The sequence below is a fragment of the Xiphophorus hellerii genome, chromosome 4 (assembly GCF_003331165.1).
Source record: "Xiphophorus hellerii strain 12219 chromosome 4, Xiphophorus_hellerii-4.1, whole genome shotgun sequence".
Classification (NCBI taxonomy): domain Eukaryota; kingdom Metazoa; phylum Chordata; class Actinopteri; order Cyprinodontiformes; family Poeciliidae; genus Xiphophorus; species Xiphophorus hellerii.
Genome location: NC_045675.1, coordinates 28,139,580 through 28,153,526, shown reverse-complemented (window position 1 = coordinate 28,153,526; position 13,947 = coordinate 28,139,580). Strand labels below are relative to the sequence as shown.

Genomic DNA, 13,947 nt, shown 5'->3' with positions numbered 1-13,947 from the left:
AAAAATGTCTGCTCTTTCTGAAACTGCCTTCAGGAAGTCCTCACAACATGGCTCCTCTGTTAACCCCTTAACAATGTTTCTACCAGCGTTTCACTGAGAGGCAGCTCCTATACTGAGCTCATCAGATGCGCAGTTCCACCAGGTGTTTGCTAATTTCTGCTGGCTAGTCTGAAGGAGCTGAGTGGGGGAGATGTGGTGGAGGGATGCCCTGTGAGGCGGAAGCTTGGAAACGGCAGCACAGAGGAGGAGCTGTGTCTTGAAGGCGGAGCTAGGTCCACTGAGGTGTTTTGTATAGCTGAACGGTTGCCATGGAGATTAAAGGATTTCTCAAACGTGCCTGGAAGAATCAAAGCAGCACTCCAGGTGTGTTTTGATGAGGGAATAACATTAAAACATCATGTAAAACTTTAAAAAGTAGATTTATTTTCATAAAATCTGCACAAAGTGTCATAGACATTTATTAACAAAAGTCTGTAAATATGCTCAAATCCAGATTATGACAAGGAGGCTTTTTTTGTAGAGTTAAAACCAGCTAAACTGAACTAGAGCACCTATAACAAAGTCAGATTATAGCTCACAGCTGTCTTTTTGTTTCTTTAGCACAGCTGAAAATGTTTAGTGCACCATGTCAGCATTATGTCTGTACAAACAAAAGGTGTGTCCGAGAGGAAAAAGCTCTGAATCGCTATTTATATGTTATATTGTTGAATAATTGATTCATTTATTGTAACTGTATGTGAGCTTTAGGAATCTATTCTGTGATGGCAGATTAATAACTCTGTGTTTTGGGAGCAGAGGCAGGGATCTGAGTGCATGGAAGAGGCGAGGAGCTAAGAATAACCGCCATTCTGTTTCTGATCCACAAACTGACCTTCAAGTGGAACCCAACAGGTTCTGATTTTCAGGACCGTTGCAAAGAACTGCAACAGCTTGCAAGAAATTCAAAGGCAAGGATGCATTCATAGAGTGCATTCAGTTTGATGCACTCTTTCTTTTGATGCTCTGCAGTGCTCAATATGTGGATTAACTGAATTTATTTGCACTGTAAAGGGCTAAATTCATTATTTCCTCCTCGCCGCCTGAGGCGTTTCCTCAAAGCTCTCCTCCCCCTCCTCCTGCTCTGCAGCTGTGTAGGACCTTCACCTATGCCCTCCTGCTGGGCAGCCCACAGCCTCCCGTCTTCAAAAAAAAAAAACCCGTAAAGAAAGACACGAGCGAACAACATCGGCTGTGCAAACACAGTGACGAACGTCTTCATTTGAGCGGCGTGGGCCGTCAGACATCACCGACCAAACTCTCAGGGGGGGAAACGGAACCAAATTTAGCTGCATTAATCTCATAACCGCTCACAGAGTTCACATCATCGCCACATCTCAGCCCTTCCCCCAGAACAGAGTGTCTTTCATTCATTAGGGGAGACGGAGAGGTGTGCAGGAGTCCGTCTTGCTGCATGTCAGAGTGTCTCCTTGTGCTTGTTTTACTGATTACTGACCTCAGGAGGAGAAGCTGGATAATCTACAGACACCTGCTTGTTTTTTTTTTCTCCTTCTGATTCTTATCTTCCCCGTTCGAACATTGTTGCTGGGTATTTTTTTTAAGACTGATGCAATTAATCGGATTGATCGTGACAAATCGATTGTTGAAATAATCGTCAACTAATTCAGTAATTGATTAATCGCTAACTCAAGTGTACAGACTCAAAAAAAAAAAAAAAAGCAATGAGCTGAAACAAACCAATATAGTCAAAGCAGCAGTTAAGCCAAAACTGTACAGTCACATATACAGTACAGACCAAAAGTTTGGACACACTTTCTCATTGAATTCAATGAGAAGGTGTGTCCAAACCTTTGGTCTGAACTGTATATACTGTATATATTCCATTTAAAGATAAAAACATCTTTGTCTGTAAATATGTTTCACCCAGAACTCCTCAAATGCTACAGTTTTAGCTTCACCTGCTCTATAATGCCATGTTATTGCATTTTAGGTAATAAGTTGTTTATTTTCTTATTAAGAAATGGAATTTAATGAGTTGTATGATGGCATATTTTAATGGGTTTCTAATGTTGTATTAAAAAAGCCTATTTTCCCCCCCATCCGATTAATCGATTAATCGTTAGAATAACTGGTTCCTCAGATAATCGTGAGTTTTTATTTTATTTTTGGACCTTTCCTACAAGCTAAAAGAACAAACAGTTGGTTCCATCATCAGATCTAACCCCCTGTGCTGCAATAGTAAAACGAGGATGCTTTATTTGCTCCGAAGTCTTCCACTGAGACCACTTTCTGCGTGAAGAAGTGGAGATGATTAGTTACAGGAACCAAGGACCTTGAAAGAAAACACTCCGGAATAGTGTAACATAAAAGTTAGCGCCAATTAAGCGGGATGACACGATTTGCATCCGTTTTTTTTTTTTTATTGTCTTTCATGTCGCTGTAAAGACAGGCCGTCCTCTGACGTGTGTGTGTGTGTGTGTGTATGTGTGTGTGCGTGGCAGAGGAAGAAAGGCAGCCACGACGAGGCAGCAGGGAGGGATGGGAGAGCAAAATAAAAACAGGGGAAGCCACTTCTCGTGTCTTTGATATGGACATGAGCTGCCATCTGCCGCAGCTGAGTGATTTTTACTGTCTCTGTGAGCAGCAGGTCGTGCTAGCTTGTACCAACAACCTAACAGGCACTGGCTGCTACACAGAGTGTTAGATCATTTAACTGGAAGGAAGGAAGGAAGGAGAGAAAGAAAAGAAAGAAAGGCACGTTTAGTGGAATAACAGAGGATCTGAAGCCTGTAATTTCAGCCTACACAAGGTGTTTCTATAGTCTGGATTTGTGCAGTACTTGGGGAAAATAGCAGTTAATTTGAGTCATATTTTATATGCCCTCCCACAGAGTATTTCTTTGACAAAGATACACCTAAACAACGCCCAAATGCTCCTTAGTCATTACCATAAAATGTACACTGTAGAAGGTAATCCATACATTTCATGAAATCTAAGTGAACTAGTCTGCAAATTAAGTTCCTGGTAAATAAAGGGAACAAAACAGGAAATACAGTTTGTGTCTCATCTGACCACATGAAGAGATTGTTGAGCAAAAAGCCAAGAAACTGTCTGAACTTAACCATTTCTGCTGCAATGTGAAACTCAGCTTCAGTTGGTTTTATATTAAATAAAGGCCTAAAAAGGGGTTCGTTCACATGATCTAAGAGCAGATTTCTCTGCTAAGCAAACAAATAATGCACTCAGTGTGCTAACTACACAAGACTCCACTGCTGACAAAGAAGCATGTTGGCATGTTGGACTTTGTTTAACGTTTAGTGCAGTGGGTTTTTTATAAAGTTTTTTTACAAGCCCAGACGCATTGTGCCAGAAGCTAGCTAAGTGTGCAGGTTGGGATATAATGATGTGGGCTGTCTTACCAGATGTGGTACTGGAAGACTTTATACCAGTACCATAGGAAGGAAGAAATGTACTGGGATCTTCTTGATAAGAATTTGAAGATGAAACGTGTGGATTTCCAAACAAGGCAGCAGTTCCTAACACACTGGCAAGAAAAATCTTAATTGGTTTGAGAGAAAGAATGTAAAACTGCTTGAAAGGCCCAGTCAATCACTTCACTCAAAATCTATTGAAATACTCGAAGATCAGAATCCATAGAAAGGATCCCCTGAACAATCGCAGAAGAACGGGTCCTTCTGAAAACGGCGTGTGAAAATAACTGTGGCCAACATGGTGGCGTAAAAGGACCCTTGTTTTTGTTCAGGATCACCGCTGGTCTCCAACTACACGTCAGCTACAGAGCTGGCTAGCTTGATGAAATGCTATGAGGCAGCTACAGTATGTTCTGTGGTGGCCAAAGTTGGATTTTTAGGTTTCAAAACAACTTTCTTTGTTTCGTTATGTTTTTTTTGTTGGGCGACTAAATCCTCTCCACACAACAGATTTCCAGATCTGCTGTTTGTCTGGTACTTAACCTCAACAAAAGCTCCGCGGGGGGCCTTGACCCGGATATGCCTGGGCATTGGATGGCGCCTTAGTTAACGGATGACGACAGTAAAACATTATTGGAGATCAGCATCAGATCGAGGGAGATGTGTTCAATATTAACAAAATAATATAGTACGCTCCAAATAAACTCAGATAGACGTTTTAGGAACGTACTATACATATCCAATCAAATGTTTAGTTAAAATCTACTTGCAGAGAATGTGATTTTCTCATTTGTTAGATTGTAACCACAAACTGTAAGACTTATGCACTAAGCAAACACACACTAGTGCACAGTTGTGAAATTGAAGAACAATATTACCAATATACACAGATTTTTATTTGAGTAAATACTTTGTAAAAACAACTAATTTCCCCATTTTTCATGGCAAAACAGTTCAAACTCTGAGACTGGAAGAGGACCCTCTGTGAAAATCTGATTTTAAGTCTCAATGAGTTTAATATCTGGACTTTGAACCGTGCTGACCATGAGGCTAACCGATGTTTGCATTCGGATCCTTTTCTTTCCACGTTTTGGTTTTGTTCTCGCTCGTGTTGGTCTGTCACTATAAGATAGACATGTCGGAGGATTCCAATCTCAGAAGTAAGTCCCTGTTTGTACTTGAAGGATTACCAAGCGTCCCCACAGATAAGAAAAAGGAACTTTGAGTCAGTGCTGGCCTACCGGGACGAAAATGTGAAGAGACTTTTTAAAAGGGAACACCAAAGCAGGTGTGGGACAGAAAGCCAGCAAGAGTTGTCGTTAGGCTAACCCCTTCCTGTTCAGTCTGCACAATATGTATTTACTGGAAGCAGACTATGAGTACAGACATCTACCTCTACCTACTCTATCAGGAAAACTGCCAAACAAAAACCCGGCAGAGAGCGACGACATTTTCAGAACGAGCCTTCACGCCTCCGTCAAGACGAGCCATTAGGATGCAGCCCGGAGCATTCTGCGCCTGCTTTTAGTTGTTGTCATCACATTTCTCAAAATATCTGACAAATTCCCTTGTTGCTTACAGTCGCCGAAAGCACAAAGCTGGAGATTAATTATAAGACTATCTCCCTTGCAGGTCTTCTGTGTTACACATGAGGCTTTATTTGCCCCCGCCTCCCTGGGTCAGAATAAAATCGTCTCTTCTGGATTTTCTACGAAAAGCAGAAAAAGCAGAGAGGCCAGGATGCAACAGTGTAACAATGCACTGTTATTAAAGGGAAACTAGACAACTTAACTTTCACAGTTCCCTTTATTCCTCCCACAAGCCAAACAGAGATTACATGAATGGCTGAGTCTGGACGTGCCCAGGTCGTTGCCTTTGTACATAATCCTCCCTAATTCTCTTTGTAGTGGACACGCTCAGCTGTCAGTCATTGTGTGAAGCCTGCAAGGAAGCCCCGGGAACAAAGAGGATAACTGATATCAACGGCGACAGAGAAAGAGGAGTTTGAGTCTGGAGTGGGAAAAAAAAAAGAAATCACAGCTTCTTCTCTGTGTTTTGTTGCTTCCTGCTACGAAAAATACATTGCGTACGGCGCATTTTTCGGAAATAAGCACAGTTCACACACTGAAGTGACATCTTGGTCCATCTTTGACTGATACATAAAATTCAACACCAGACTGTTCAACATTGTTTCACAAAATCTGTGGTTTGTGTTTAAACTATGTCACAGTTTTACTGCATTTAATAACATACTTACTATGCAGTCTTGACACAACAAAATGTGCTTCTATTTTCTTTTCAATAAAAATAAATAGCATGTGGAACATTTGGTTTACCATACTCTGAAGTTGGGCATTTATCGTATCGTTTGCCATTTATCGCATCGTTTGCCATTTATCGCATCGTTTGTCATTTATCGTATCGTCTGTCATTTATCGTATCGTTTGTCATTTATCATGATAGAGTTGTTGTCACAATAAAAAATTTGAGGATGTTATGACAAACTCCAGTAAGCGATGTTGACAATCTGTCAAAACACATATGTTTCCATTACAGCTATACTTCCATTACAGCTATACTGCTGTAATGGAAGAGGTGAAGAGCAGCCATTTTGAAAGGCGAAGTCGTCCTTAAACGTCTTAGCTGGGAGTGGTCAGAGTTTCTCCCACTTTTCCAGTGGGAAGTTCAAGTTAGGCGTTCCAGAGAATTTTTCCTACTGGAAAGTCGTAATTTCCAAGTTTTTTACAAGTGGAGCACCACTAATGCCTAAATGCCCTGAGTTTCAGTCATGTTGCCTGATTATGGAAGCAATCAATAGTGTATCTAATAAAGTGGCTGTTAAGTGTATCTAAAATATCAGCTACGCATGACAAATGAGTTAACTGTACTAAAGTTTTCACTTGGATTCTAATCACAATGTGTCGATTGGAAAAATCAATAACTGGGTCATCATTGAACATCACATTTATAAATTAATGTCTAATTAACGTCTAGCTGATTCTAAAGAGTAATATTCAGAGTTCACCTTTATAGTGTCCTTTCTGTATCTTAATCGAGATATTAAAGAAATAACACCATTTCTTCGAATTTCCTTACACAAACTGTGATGTTTTTTATGTGACTTTTCGAAAATTACATTCTTACGTATTTGTTTATTTTTGGAGGGGCAGGGAATCCCGCCATCAACCGAGTGAGTTGCACTATCCCTTTAATTGTCGGTAGGGCTTTCTGTAATTGGTTCATCCTCGTCGTTTGTTTAGGTGTCCATTGGTTCTTCCTCGTCCTTTGCGTGATGAGCAGCAGCCGGTGCCGCTGGGCTCTGTGTCGGCCGCAGGCAGCGTGCGCTGAGGGAGGAGCTAAAGTTTGGAGGCATGAAAAGGGAGCAGCGTTCAGTTTGTATCGTAGATTTGCTTTCACACGCTGGGAGGATGTACGCCGCTTCTCTGTCAGCGCCGGGCGCATTTTGAGGATTTAGCCTTTAACTTTGGGTCCGTTTTTTTTTTAAATTTTCTTTTCTTTCTTTTATTAATTTTTTTTTGTGCCACTTTTACCCAGGGACCGGGCGTTGTTCTCTGCGGAAGGTAAGCAGCTCTCTGCCTCCGCTCGGTTACAGTTTTATTACCCGCACAGACAACCAGGTTTTTGTGCTTAAAAAAGGTCTAAGGAGGAATTATTTATTTTATAAATGTCTGAACAAAAAAAAAAAAAAATCACACCTATGGACATGAACTATTATTTACATTTGTTTTATTATTATTAGTTTGAACAAGCTGTCCAGTCTTCTGTAATTTTTTCCCCCCTCGTCCTGCTCACCTCAAACCAGGGTTCCCCGTTTTCCATTCATGTCTGGCTGCTTTCTGACTAAATTACAGCTGCTAGGTCAGAAGAAAGGAGCAATCAGACTGAGATGATCAGCCCTGCTGTGCTAATGGTGCAGGAGGGCAGAGAGCCTGATGGACTTGTCCTCCTGTGCTTCTTCTTCTGGAGAAACAGCTGCTGTTTGCATCAAGCCCCGAACAAAACAACAAACGTCTCCTCTGCTGCCAGACAAAAAAAAAAAATCAAAAACACCGGGGGAATTGCTGCATGATCCATAATAATTCACATGTCAGAGCACTGGTCAGGATTGATCCTGCTCAACCTTTTCCCTTCTTCAGCAGCATCAGTTTTTTTTCTTGTTGTTTGTTTTTAAATGTCACATCTACAATTTTTTTAAATTCTCTTAATTGCTGACCAGCCTTTTGCATGTTCCCGCTGGTATTCAATCATTTACTTTTGAGATTGGAAGATATTTAGCTTCCTCCTTCAGTTCTCTGTCAAGAATTCACCAAAATGTTAATACCTCTTCCAGTCACAAGAAGCGGATGAGTTAAGTTACTCAATATAATTACGTAGTAGTTTTGCCGTATCTGCGTCCATACTCCTCAAAACCAGCCATCACTTGCTGGAAGTCGGTAGGAGGGACCAGCATCTGCTTTACTGGAGAATTTATGATCTAAATCACTGGCTTCTAGCCGTCTTCAGTACAACATGATCTTTTTGTAAAAGCATATTCCCACTTGGAGTTGTAAATAGACATTTTCTTTGGCCATCTTGCAACCAATGTGAAATATTTCCCAAATGTTCTGATGTTTTATAGTGATCCTTTTTTTTTAAATGTATAAATGACATCATAATGTTTATCTGCACAAGCGGTTCTGAAAGTCACTCCTTAGTGTTTTTTCTCTTCTTATTCCTTCAGAATTTCCTTCCAAGCAGTGTGGCTATATTGTAATATTTTAAACCAGGTCTTTTGGTGCCTTTTTTGCTGTTTTAATGGTGGAAACATTGTTAAAATTTGATTGAGCCGATCAAATGCTTACTGGCGCACATGAGAAGTATGTTGGAGTTGGTCCCCAGTGGAATGGGTTTGACGCTGCCTGTGTTGTTTGAGTTTCAGCCACTGAAATCACACTTGGATTAAACCTTTGCATGATTGCGGCGCTAGACGGAATTGAAGACAAAATATTGTATTGCTGACAAAATACCTTTTTATATATTTGGATTCATATCCAATTCTGCTCAAAACAACAAGCAGTCAGAATGTTGACAAAACTTTAGCACTGAGAAATGTCATCACTTTATCCCTGTGAAAGGACTTTACTGTGCTAAAATCTACCAGCGTACGAGTGGTTGCACATTTTAAGTATTTATTGTTCATAAAGATGATTTCTGAGCGGATGTGCCTTTTTAATAAAAATTAATTTGTCATTAGCAGCTGCAAAGTTGTGTAAGTCAGACTGATATTTGTAGTTAGCTGTTTTCACTCTTAATACAGTTCGCATATGTTGTCATGCTAAGCTGCGTAGCTTAGCACGGCTAATGCAAGTGGTTTTGTATAGCAGCCAGTTAATATTGCACATTTTATGCAGAAATTCATTGTAGTGTTTACAACCACTACTTTAATTTTATTTTATTTACTTATTTTCTGGTATGACAAGCATAGGTCTCTGATATATTGCTTGCGTTTTTTTTTTCCTTTTTCTATTAAGTATTTACAGCAGCGACCACATTCGACGTTACGTTCACAGGCAACCGCAAAATTAAGTTTTTATAATTTTATACCAACCATCAACATGCGCGTGGCATGTTTCCTCAGCTTCGCAACACAATGGTGATGCTGGTTTTAAGTTGCGAAACCTATATGAAACTACATTAATACCAAACTTTGCAAATATTTCAGTCGGATCCTGACCTTCTGCTCTGTAGGTTTGTTTTGGTTCGTTGAGTCCGAACGTGTAGCGCGCATCACTCCAGTATCTGTAAAGATAACTCAACATGACCCTGGATAAAGCATCACCTTTGCTCTGGATCTGGTCTCTACAGATGACTCCTCGTGAAATTAGCTTCTTACTTATTTTTTTTAATCCTGAGCTTTTGGAGCTAAATCTGCTGAGTGTGCTGCCTGCCTTGTGTTTGCGTTGGGCTCATGCGCCTTGTTGGGTTCAGACTGTAAACGACTGCTGGAGCCGTTCCTTCTGATGGGCTCCGGCTTTCTTGTCGTAAACAGATTTTGAGGGTCTTTTTTTCTTTCTTTCTTTCTTGTAATTCAAGGATCAACTCGTTCTCCCTCACTTTTTTTTTTCCTTCTCTTTTGTAATTACGCGGACCCCCACCCACATGTTGAAGCACTCAAAACAAACAGCCAGTCTCCACCCACAGCTTCAGAGGAATGGTCAGCATGCGGGGAAGTTGTGGTAAAGAGTCGGAGTCGTGGAGAGAGACCCTAAAGAACTATGTGTCCAGAGGGATTTGGATCACTCAGGGGGGGGACAAACTGATGGGAACTTGCTTGTTTAGAGTCTAGCAGCCTCTCTACCGGGGCTGGGATGTGGGAAACCGGTCGTTTTTCTGGGACCGGTCCAGGTCACACCCAGGGACAGAACAGCCGTGAACTACGCCGCCTTTCCAGTATGCAAACAAAAGTTCTCCTTTCAAACAATGGCTTCTGTCCATCCACAGCAGAAAAAGTTGTTTTTTTTTTTCTTTTTAGGGCATGTGGGGTTTCGTTTTTGTCTTAAGGTTTGACTAAAACATCTGGCAGCGACGGCTCCTCGTGATGGCTGAGGAATTTGTGAGAAGTCACACTTAAGTCTTCGCACTCTGGCGAGAAGGTTTGACGCTTGCATTTGCATCCAGTGACTCTGCTTCTCTCTCTCTCTCTGCAGAGAGAGAGAGAGAGAGAGAAGCAGCTTTTGTCTGCCGGCTGCTCAGTCATTCATATTCGGCATAAACCTACGGATCCTGTTGAAAACGCCCCCCCCCCCACCTGCCTCCAGGCCCTGTGGGGGGTTTAGGTGCCGGGCCAGAGTGGGATTCTGCATGCAGATGACTTTCCAGGTGGTTCTGCTGGAGATGCTGAATTTCATATGCAAATGTGATGCTCCGAATTTCATTATGGTTGCATTGACATTCCCCTGCAAAAGTACTCATACCCAGTAAACTTGTTCCAACTGCCAGCGTTTTATTTTATGTGCTATAGCAACACTAAATAGTGTTCGGTTTTGAAGAAAAGAGGCAGCATGACTGGTTTTTGCAACATTTTTTATGTTTTTGTGAACTTAAATACCTTAAAATAAAAGGAGGCATGAATATATTCTCAGACAAAATAATTTTGATAAAATTTTAAAAAATGGTTTAGCCCAAAAAAGAAAAAAGACTGTGGTGGAGGTTCACCTTCCAGTTGGAGAACCCTAAAAAACCAGCCACAATAGGATTGTTTATAGCATGTTCAAAGTGCAGACTACAATTTGAGAACCTGTGACAATACTTCAAAGAAATGCTTCTTAAAAATGCTTTGACTGTAAATTCATGCCATAAACCATCCATTTTATTCTCTTGTCTAGTCCTGTATGTCACAGGAAATCCTAAAAAGTTCAAGAAGCTTTCATACTTTTGCTGGAGAGAAAAAGGGAGACAAACTGGAAACTGAAGGTCAATAATGATCCATATTGTTGTGATTTACAGCAAAAGTTTTGCAATGAAATATTTTGTATCATAGCTTGGAGTGTTTTCACACCTGGTTACGTATTCACACCTTCCCAAATGAACCGGACTTTCTAGATGAACTAACTGGAGTTTAATTAGAGCGGACTCAGTGGGGCTGGTGTGGATGCACCCCAAGAAAACTGCAGCAATGAATCCTCCATTTACCTGGCTTAGTGAGGTGGTATTGTTTACCAATGTCTGTTTTGCACTTTATTTGTTTTAAAGTGTAAAATCAGTGACGTTGAGCTTCTCATTAATCTTAACTTTAGTTCTTAACCTTACCTGTTTTAGTTCTGTTGCATTTCTTCAGTAGCTCCATGCTAGTCTTTAGCAATGGGGGCTTTTTCTTGATGAAGCTGCGTATTGACAGCGCCTGCTGTGGTTAGAATCTCGGTTCTATACTTCCCCTAAACGCCTCTCTGTAGGTCTCCAGTGGATGTGGGCTTGTATCGCCGCCGTTTCTATTTGTATTGAAGGTTAGACAAAGTGCACTCGGCTGCGGCTCGCAGGAGATCCTGACTGAGGCGGCCATCGGTGGATGGAAACGTGTTGCATAACGAGCTTCTCTCCGGAGAGAAATATAACATTTCCTCTGCTCTCCTTCAGGTTTTTTTGGGTTTTTTTTAAGGAAAGCCAGAGAAAAAGAGAGCATGACGTTTTGGAATGAAAACACACCTGCTTTATGTCTGGGAATGTTTTTTTTTTCTTTTTTTCTTGAGAATCGGAACTTTGCCCATTTTCCTGGAAATTTGCAGCTAAAAAACTTTAGAAATCTGAAATTCTCTAGGGTGTGTGTGTGTGTGTGTGTGTGGTTGATCTATCAGAGGTTTGAAATGTTGACTCGCCTACATCCAGCGAGTTGCAGAAGTATTCATGCTATCGGTGGGCGATATGGACTCGAAGGTTTTATCACAATATTTTGGGGTGTTATTGTGACATGAGCTTATTTATTACTACTTTGTTGACTGTGTGTCACGGCAATTATAGCCCCACAAACACAACTACTGCTTTTCAAAAACATTCCCATTTGTAAAATCCTTTTTTTAATGACGTCAACCTCATGAAGATGTGTGATTTTACCACTAAAATGCACAGTAACTGCAATTTATCAGATGTTTTTTTGTTTTTTTTTTTGTTAGTTGATGCTCTCGAACTGTGGAGAAAATTGGTAAAGCTCCCAATCCCATCGACAGACTTTTTGTTTTGTTTGTTTTTAGGGTTTTTTACATTGGAAGTTATTCTTATAAGAAATGAATCGGTGATAAACGATACAATAAATGTGGCGTTCTGCTGACCTTATCCATTTCTGTTGCCGCTTGGTGAAGACCAGATGTGTGGTTTACGCAAAATACATGGAAATTGGAAAGCTTTGAACACTGTTGCAAAGCTCTCCATTCAGTTTCCTGTTTGGCTTCATGCTAGATGACATGAAGTCATTTTTCAAACGTTAGTGTGAGGGATTTTGGTAGAGCAGCAGAGGATCTTTTTACAGTGGATCAGTTTTAAAAAAGAATTTTTTTTAGCTAGCTTTTGGTTTGGCAAAGAAATGTAAAGGCATGTTTGATTTTTAATCCACCTTTTATGAAGCAGGCTTTGGTGAGGGTTTGGCAAAAAAAAAAAGTGCCCTTCTGTCTGACTTCTACAGCATAGAAAATAGGATGGGCTTTTTTATGATCTGTATCTCCTGGTAGTCCTTTAAGCTTTTGGACTGGCTCCATACTAAGATTACAGTGTTGAAAAAATTGCACCTGTTGGCACAGCAAAACCTGGATCTAGTTGGAGGATTTCACCTGCACACATGAAATGACTCACAGCAGAACAGGCCTGTGCTGCCACAGTGAGTAGGTGGATATGCAATCAGGCATGGAGTTTCTCCAGAAATCTGATTTCAACAACACGGGAGAGAAGTTTCAATTTTACCTAGGGGAAAAGATGGGGATTTTCCTGAGAGGTAAATGTTGCCTAATTGTTTCCCAACCTTCAGTTCTATTTTTGTTTTTCTCCCCACATGTGGCTGGTTGAGGAAAAAAATAGTTCCTACTGTATTTCTCTGAAAACTCTGTGGAAAAACATCCATCCCCATTTTCACTATTCAGGAACAGATGGGACACGTTTGTCATTCTGGACAGGGTTACCGAGACATTCCTAGGGTTTTAAATCTCTAGGGAACCGCAGTGAGGACCGTTATCCACAAACAGAGAAACCATGAAACAGTGGTGAACCTTCCCACTACCAAAATCACTCCCAGAGCACGGTTTCTCCAGGAGGTCACAAAAGACCCAATAATAAAAAAAAAAAAGTGTGCTAAAAGGGCATCTGTTGGCAAACTACTGCAGGTAAAAAAAGAAAAGAAAAAGAAAACACACAAATGCCTGTCTTATATTTGTCCCCAAAAAATCTTGACTTTTCCAACAGCAGCTTTTGGCAAAATATTCAGTGCACTGATGAGGCAAAGTTGTAATTTTATTTAGGAATGTCGTCCTGGTGCATCTCCTGCACAATATCTCATGAAAAGATCATGCGAATGAGCTTTGGTACTTCGTGACCTGGACCGCTTGCCGTAGTTGATGGAGCCATAAATTCTGCTGTCTACCAGAAAATCCTGAAGGAAAATGTCTGACCATCTTTAAGCTGAAGGTGCTCAGTTATGCTGCAGGAAAAAGATCTAAATCACACAAAGTCCGCATCAAAAGAATGACAAGAAAACCAACAAATGCAAAACAAAGGTTTTTTTGGACTGAGCTTTGCTAAAGCCCAGATTTTGACCCGATTCAGATGGTTTGTCGATCTCTTAAACAGGCCCGTAATGCTGTAGAACTCTACAATGTGGCAGGACTAAAAAACAGTGAAGTCAAAACAGTGATGTAAAATACTGATTGCCAGTTAGCGCAAACGTTTGCTGGCAGCTGCTGCACAACCAGTTATTAGGCTGAGCCGGGGGAAAGCTTTTACTCCACATCTAACTTTGAGGTTGGTTTGGAAAACTTAAAAA

General features: G+C 40.8%; 1 protein-coding gene across 3 annotated transcripts in view; it reads left to right on the top strand.

The window, feature by feature from the left end:
• LOC116718365 (semaphorin-4B) overlaps window positions 1–13,947 on the top strand; it is a 63,771-nt gene that overhangs the window by 3,605 nt on the left and 46,219 nt on the right. The window contains exon 1 of one of the 3 annotated variants that reach the window (XM_032560230.1): window positions 6,769–7,009. The exons of the other annotated variants lie outside the window; for them this stretch is intronic. The gene's annotated coding sequence lies outside the window, so the exon portion shown is untranslated. Of the gene's footprint in view, window positions 1–6,768; window positions 7,010–13,947 lie in introns of those variants that run through there. 3 annotated transcript variants of the gene reach the window in all.